Here is a 7,931-nt window from a genome sequence, read left to right as displayed (position 1 = left end):
CTGTACCAGCCCCAAATGTCACACACTCATTTCCAAGGGAACCCCTCAACCCTGAAACAATCCCAAGACTTCAAGAAACCTACCACCCGTGGAATTTCAGAAAGCAGCCCACCTCCCTCACATGCCCCGGAGCCTGAAGGTCTGACAATCAGGCAGTCTGACTTACTTCCCACTCTGAAGTTTCTGGACCTGGTGAAACCAGGCCCTCTCTCCTCCCTATTCTTGACTACAAAAAATAAAAAATAAAAAATAAAAAGGTGATTTTTCTGCTGGGTATGTTTTGTAGCTGGGCTACTGAGCCACAGGTTTCTGAACGACACCAACCTCTCAGACCAATAAAAGTCTGACCTCAGCATTTTAAGGCTGAACTGAGTCTGTTCGTTCACTTCCTTCACTGACTTATTTCCCACAGTCCATGGCAGCTCTGCACATGGGCTGGCCCCGCCCTGTATAGGCGAAAAGGAGGCAGGAAACATGGGGTATTTCTGAACTGAGGTCACCCCGGTCAGCAGAAATAAGTGGCACGCTCTAGACCTGATGGTTGGCTTCTGCCCCTGGGAAGAAATCCCAAAATTCAGGTATAAAATCTACAACTGCCGGGTAACTAACTCACCTGGTTTTCACAGAAGTGAGACGCTCGTGGACTCCGTCTAGACATCAGCTGCTCAACAACAACGAAAAGCTAAATACACCCCTCCTGGGGTTGTGCCCCACCTTGGAGGGAGGAGTCCCCTTTACCCTCGGCAGCAGTCTCCAGAGAGAGGGGGTTGGTTCAAAACCTCACTCGTAACAAAGACTGGGAGGGACGCTCCCCGGTCTTTAGTGTCAGTTCTGTCCTTTCATTCTCGGGCTCCACGAACAGGACCTGGTGTGATCAGACAGCTGTTGTGATTTACTGATATCACACTCCCCTCCCACACCTTTCTCCTAGACTCTTGGTAATTTCTCTTTCTCAGGAGCCCCAGCAAATGGTCCCAGAAGTCACCCTGTGGACTGCCCCTCACTGGGCAAAATCTCCTTGTGATAGTTTAAATGAGAACGGCATGGGATCGGTTGACCCTAAATGTTGTGGCCAAGGCTGAGAGAGGGAGGGCTGTGTGACAAAATTTGCACGAGTCCACAGGCAGGTGGGTGGGCCTGCTCCCACCTGGTTTAGTCATGGGCTGCATCCTCTGCTGGCACAGCGGATCTCCAGGGCCAGTTGAACTCAGGCAGGTGTTGCTGGCTGCCAGACAGGGTCCCCACCAACTCCCTCCAGGCCACTAGGGCAGTCACTATGCTGGGGATGACTGTTAGAACCAGGGTGAATTCTTGGGACCAGAGGAAATTTCAGCACTGGGGGAGGGGATGAGATTCCATTCCCCAAGTGCTAAATTGAGCCATGAAAGTTTTATGACAGCATCAGAAAAACAAGGCGTCTCATTAAGAGCAGATCCCTCAGCACAGGGCTAGCTAAACCAAAACAGGAGAGGTGCAGGGCTTTGCAAGGCTGTTCTGCCTTCTATGCCTAGTCCCAGGGCTTCCCAGTGCCGAGGATGCGGGCCGGGCCGGTGGCAACCACACCTCTTTTTTAAATATCTTATTTATTTCAGTATTTATTTATTTATTTATTTATGTTTTATGTTTTAAACATAGAAGTGCTCTGTCTGCATGTACACCTGCAGGCCAGAAGAATTCATCAGATCCCTTTATAGATGACTGGGAGCCACCACATGGTTGCTGGGAACTGAACTCAGGTCCTCCGGAAGAGCAGCCGGTATTCTTAACCTCTGAGCCATCTCACCAGTACCAGCCACCTCTCTTTTACAAGGCCTCTCCACAACAAGATGTCTCCTAGGCAAGCAAGGGTGACCATGTTTTTGTCAGACATGGGCGTGTCTCCAGCAGCTGGTAACTGGCCATGACGAAGGTCCCACGTAGCTGTGTGTCCCTCCAGGAATGCCACCTTCCCATCCCTGTGACTTGAGACCACAATGGTAGCCAGTCCTTCTTGCTGACAAGTCCAGCCAGCTCTACCACATCGGCTGGTGGGGCTAGACCAGAGCGGAGGCAGCCACGTGTAACAGCTGGTGAAGGAATGCAACGCAATCCCACCATACCCTACTGTCTAACTCTGCTCACTTCTATTCCTGGCCAAGCCCCATGTCCTTGGAGCTTACCGCCACCATCAACCCCCACCCCACCCCCACACCTTGTAAATTCAGCCACTGTGCTCCTGAGTCCCCTCACACCACAGCTCCTTACCCCAGGATGTACCCTCACTGAGCCTTCAACTTCACATATCCAGTTCCCTTCGAGAAGTGGCCACAGCCACGATCATCTTTTGCACTAAGACCTCCTCTGTTACTCTGGCACACACACCAACCAGCACTGAAGACCTGGAATTGGCCTCCCTGGTGACCGCTCAGGCCAAAACACAGGCCCTGAGCTCAGGTGAAGCATCTGCCCCATAAGGGCTCAGCCAGGGAGTCTATTTTAACTCATTCTGGGTCTTCAGGCCACACAAGTGTTCTACCAACCGAGATTCATCCTCTCTTTGGAGGATGCTTGTCATTGGACCAGGGGCAAACTGCATGATCTAGGATGACCTCATCTCCAGGCTCCCTTAAAACAAGATCAAACATGCATTCTGGGAAGGAGACCTATTTGAGGAAAGGAGCTAGCATTCAATTCAACCCTACAAGAACTTCCTGTCTAGAAGAGCTCCCTTTGGATCTTAAATGCCTCTTACCCAGCCTGTGGTACCACGGGGAAGTGATATCTAGCAGAGGAAATCAGGTCAGTAGGTACATGTCCTGGAGGGGCCATTGGGACCTCATCCTCATCCTGTCTATTTTTGCTCTTCCCAGCCAACACGAGGCAAACCGCTGTCACCACATGCTTCTGCCATAATAGTCTGTGCGGCCACAGACTGAGGCATCAGGGCCAAGTGACCAAGAATTGAAACTGAAACCGTGAGCCAAAATGAACTTCTCCTCCTTTTAAGTCGATCGTCTCAGGTCTCACGTCAACAGAGCCGACAGACATACCCTACCGGGAAATAAGAAGCAGGTGAGGAGCGGCCAGGAGCTGTGAGCCCGGAAGGCGGGCAGAGAAAGATGGAGAGAGGAGGCAGCGGCGTGGGGAGCAGGTGGAGCCCTGAGTGCACATGAGCACAACCCTGTGAAGGATCACTACGCCTCACACCCACGAAAACAGCAAGGCCTTCCCCTGATCCAAGTATGGGATGCTGAGGGTGTGCAGAGAGTACTCCCTGCAGGCAGTGTCCTCCTCCAGGAGGACTGCCCGACCACGGAGACTCCCTGTCAAGATTAGCTAACCCCCGTGAGTTTCCCCGGCAGCTGCTGGCGTGTCTCCATCTGAGCACATGGCCCACCCGATCCCCTATTTTCTGTATGTGTCTGCCGTCTCTTCATTCTCCATTGCCCAACCAGGTTAAGCCAAAAGTTGTGCACGTTGAGGCACAGGAGCTGTCTGCATAGCCCTGAGCTCAGGCCTCAAGGAAGAGGGGGAGCATGGAGGTGAGCCAAGGCGGCCAGGAAAGGACCTGCAGCAAGGAGGGCACCGTAAACATCAAAGCCCAAGTGGAGGAGCATGGTGCGGGGGCTTTCAGGGGAGTGGGGGAGTCTGCAATCAGGCTCTTACTGGTTAGAGAGCTGCTGCCTCTCTTCCGAAGTCCTTTTGTTTTCCAGGTGTATGGGTGTTTTGTCTACATGTCTGCACCACGTGTGTGCCTTGTGCTTGGGGCGGCCAGAAGAGGGCGACAGATCCCCTGGACTAGAGTTTCACACACTATGGGTGCTGGGAATCAAACCTGGGTCCTCTGGAATTAAGTAGTCTTAATTGTTAAACCATCTCTCCAGCCCTTTCTCTGAAGCATTACAAAAGAAGGACCAACTCACACGGACCCACTGGGTACATAACGCTCCCACAGGCTTGAGATTTGAGTGCCTGATCCTCACACGGCACCAAGGCAGATCAGAGCTGGAGGAAGCAAGTGACCACAGGAGGCTTCTGGGAGTATGCTGTCCCTCCTGTGCTCTCTTCCTGTTGGTAACGGGGTGAACACCATGTTTCCCTTGCCATTACTTTCTCCATGGAGCCAAATGATGAAGGACTGAGCCCTCTGAACCTGCTTTGAGCTGGTGTCATGTGTAACAGAAAGGCAGCTGCCACAGAAGAGGGAACCTAACATCTGTGCGCAAGGCTGGAGGACCTGCTGGTGGCTCATCCTGAGAGAAGTCCAGGCAGTGTCTTCAGAGGCTGGTGACATGCACACTACATCTCCACTTCAAGCCCTCTGAGCGTAGAGAAGACAGGGTTGGGAGTGGGCCTCAGGCCGCTCTAGGCACTAGCAATGGCGTATGCTCTCGTCCAGTCTCCTGTGGAGGGGGAGTGGCAGTTCTGCTGACCTCCCAGGTGGGACCTGAAGGTCCCTGGCTGTGCTTTATTGCCTCTGTGACCCTGGAGGTCAAATCCAGGGTTAGCGTATTCTATCACTGATCTACACCCTCAACTCCGTAGTCTCTGAATGTTGAAGAATCAAGGATGATTCCCTATGCAGTCACCCAGCAGGTGATCAGTGTCCCTTGCCGCTCCTCAGGGACCCAGGCCACTCCCCTCACACCCCAATTATGGGGACCAGTCCTCCTCCTGTCAGGTCAGCTGCACTCGGCTGCGGAGCTGAGAATACGCCTGGGCAGTGGTCTCTGGGCTACTGCCCCTGCACAGGAAACTATCTTCTCCCAAGTGCCAAGTCTGGTGGATGTCGAGGGACTTAGTGGGAGGCAAGAGCCCTGGGATTCAGCCTGAGGCAGGCTTCCCTTAGGGCCAGACGCCCCACTCAGGCCAACTCCAGCCTTTCCAGACCAAGTATCTGCTGGGAATATGGCTCTACTGGCAAAGCGCTTACCTTGCATGCACTGAATAAACCAGGGGTGTTGATGTGCACTCAGAGTCCTAGCACTTGGGAGGTGGGGGCTAGGGGATCAGAGGTTCAAGGTCATCCTCGACTACAGAGTTTGAAGATAGTTTGGGATATAACAGACCCCAGCTCAAAAAAGCAAAACACCAACCACATTAAGGCAACGACAAAAAGGATCAAGAGTCTCCTGGACCTTGTGGGCACCTTGACTGACACAGGGCCACCAAAGCTAGACCACTGGCTTGTGGGTTATACAGCCCCGAGCTTGTAGCAAAGGCAGCCGCAGTTTACAGGACTGGTGCACTGAGCAACGGCAGCAGCCAGTAAATACACCTGCCACGTCACTCAATCGTCCTGACGGCACCTTACACTTGATAACTGGGCCTAAGTGACCTGCCTGAGGTCACCAAGGCTGGGGTGGTCCTTACATGGTGCCCCCAGCTGGGTGGAGCACCATTGGGAATATCCTGGCTATCACTCCTGCTCGGAATGGCTTGGAGACGCAGTAGAGCAGTAGTACCAAGCTTCCCGGAGCTCAGGGCCTAGAATACAACTGCATCTACCGGAGGCTGACCTATGAGCTGGTCTCCTGTGTGTGCCCCCAAGCTCCCAAGAGCCTCAGCATCTCCAGAGGGAGGGGCCTGTGAGAGAGGACAGAGATACAGTCCCGGGAAGCTCTGCCTGCTGCCTGTGCCGGGACCCCCCTGGCTTGTGGAGTGTTCCAGCTATGGAATCCTGGGACCCAGACATCTTCATGTGGCCATTGGTGAGCACAGGTCGCATGTGGCTGCTCACCGTATCCTAACAGGCTTGTATTGGGTATATGACTCAACGGCAGGGTATTTAGTGTGATCCCTCCTTCCTGAGGCCTGGGGGCCATGTTTTGCCCATGCCCAAGCTTAGTTCTTGATCTAGTACAGGACACAGTCTCAGGAAATAGAGGAGAGCGAGTGAGTGCCGCCCTTATGACTTGGACCACTGGTTGAAGGAGGAAATGCAAGCTCGGACTCCCACAGCTGATTTGAAAAGGGAAACTCATCAACTGCACAAGAGGACTAGGGAGCGAACACTGTGCCATGTCCTTTTCCTAAGGACAGTCTGCCCGGGCCACTTGCAAACCATTCTCCCAGCCACCGAAGAAAGCTGCAGAAGCTAACCTGAAGCCCTGCACCTGACAGGGTGTGGCCCAGTAAAAACAGATGAAATCTAGTATGGCCCAAATGAAGCCCAGAGGAGCTCCCCGCTTCCTGTTCTTCCTTCAGCCAGGCCTACCCTGGAACTCCCGCAGTGTTGTCAGAGTAGCCCTGCATGGGACACTCCAGCTGGCATAAGGGCCCCTCACCCTCCTCAGTCACCAAAGGTGACGTCTGTGAATGCCTGGTGAGAGCAGATGAACATCTCGGAGTCTCGTTGGACTGAGGAGGGTCCTGGCTTCCCCAGTGGGAATGAGGAAACAGACCTGTGCTAGCCCAGCACACAGATCAAGGGTTCAGAATGACTCAAGCTTAGCTAGAGGCCTGTGTGGCCTTGGGCACATCACTCCCCTTCCTAAGCTTCTGCTCCCTCCTCCATAAGCACTCTGCTCCATAAGCAGAGACTTCTTGGAAGCTAGCATCTGCAAGAAGCAGAGCCCTGGGCTGGACTCCTAGGTGAGGGGTGTAGAGCCTTTGGAATCAACAGAAGACCCATGAGAGATATGCTGCGCACACCTGGCCTCACGAAGCCCATCGCTTCTGTCCTTCAGAGGGTGGAAGCAAGGCCACCGTGACTCTCAGAGTTCAGAAAACCACCCCTCACAGTGTACAAGAACTCAAGCAGGGGAGGCCGTGTGAGGAGGCTGCCACCTTGCAGCATGAGACTATAGCACCCCAAGCTCCAAGGATGAAAAACAGTATCCAGCTTTGACCTCAGAGGACAATCGGAGAGCTGCACACAGTAGCAGGTCGGAGACCAGACCCCAGATGATTTGCCCCAGTTGGAAGGACACCTGTGGCCAGGATAGGAAGTTAGAAGAAAGAATCATTTTTTTTTCCTTCTTTGGGAACAGAAGAGAATGCTTGGTGTGCATTTGTGTCAAGGGCCACTGGAGAGCAGATACGGTGGTACACAAATGTAAGCCCAGCACTCGGAAGGCTGAGGCAGGAGGATCCCTGAGTCCCACCTCCCTTTATCTGCAAACATATTTCCATACTGAGGACAGGAGAAATAAAAAGGAGGCTTATTTTTTAAAAACAAAATTTTACCTATTTCCAAAATGCCTGCCTAGATAGGGCCTGCACTCCCGGATGAGCCATTTACATCACTGATTTTATAGCTCTCGCTCTACCTGAATGACCCTCCCATGGGCGGCCGCAGCTGATTTTTTAGAGCTAGCTTTCCCAGGTCCATCAACAACCCCCTCCCCAAGTCCAAGGCCCCAGTCAATTAATTAACATGGCTTTTAAGGGCCGTTCCAAGTGCTGGGAGGCAAGAAGAGGGGGAAGAGCCCTCGAGCAGGCACTCCTTCAGCCAAGTGCCTCCCTGAGGAGCTCGGGAAGGTGAGGCAGCCATGCCAAGGACATTTCATTATGCTGAGGATTAGTTAGACGGCTCCTCCACTGCTTCCTGTGGGGAAGGCTCCATTTGGGTTAAGTCTGAAAAAGCTTCATGCACTCAACAGTTTATTCCCCTCTACAAGTTCTCCTGTTAGTAAGAATAACCCAGCACCAATGACCCGAGAGGATACAGCACGGGGATACAGCAGCCACAGTCAGACTCAGTGGGCAAACCGCGAGGGCACAACACACCGCACTGCCCGCCACTGTCTGCCCGTACGCTTACAGTGTGAGGGACGCTGGCAGGGCTCACTGCCTGCTCTGGATGACGCTGAGCCAGTTAAGGGATCTTGTCTCACTTGATAGACATGTCCCAACATACAGTGCTGTCTGTCCTAGAATTACTACTGAGAACGTCTTAATTTCCCATTCCCCAGCTGGCATAGGGTATAACAAAACCCACTCATGACCCC

Source organism: Psammomys obesus, unplaced genomic scaffold, assembly GCF_907164565.1.
Source record: "Psammomys obesus unplaced genomic scaffold, mPsaObe1.curated_primary_1811, whole genome shotgun sequence".
Lineage (NCBI taxonomy): Eukaryota > Metazoa > Chordata > Mammalia > Rodentia > Muridae > Psammomys > Psammomys obesus.
Note: the sequence above shows the minus strand (reverse complement) of the source record.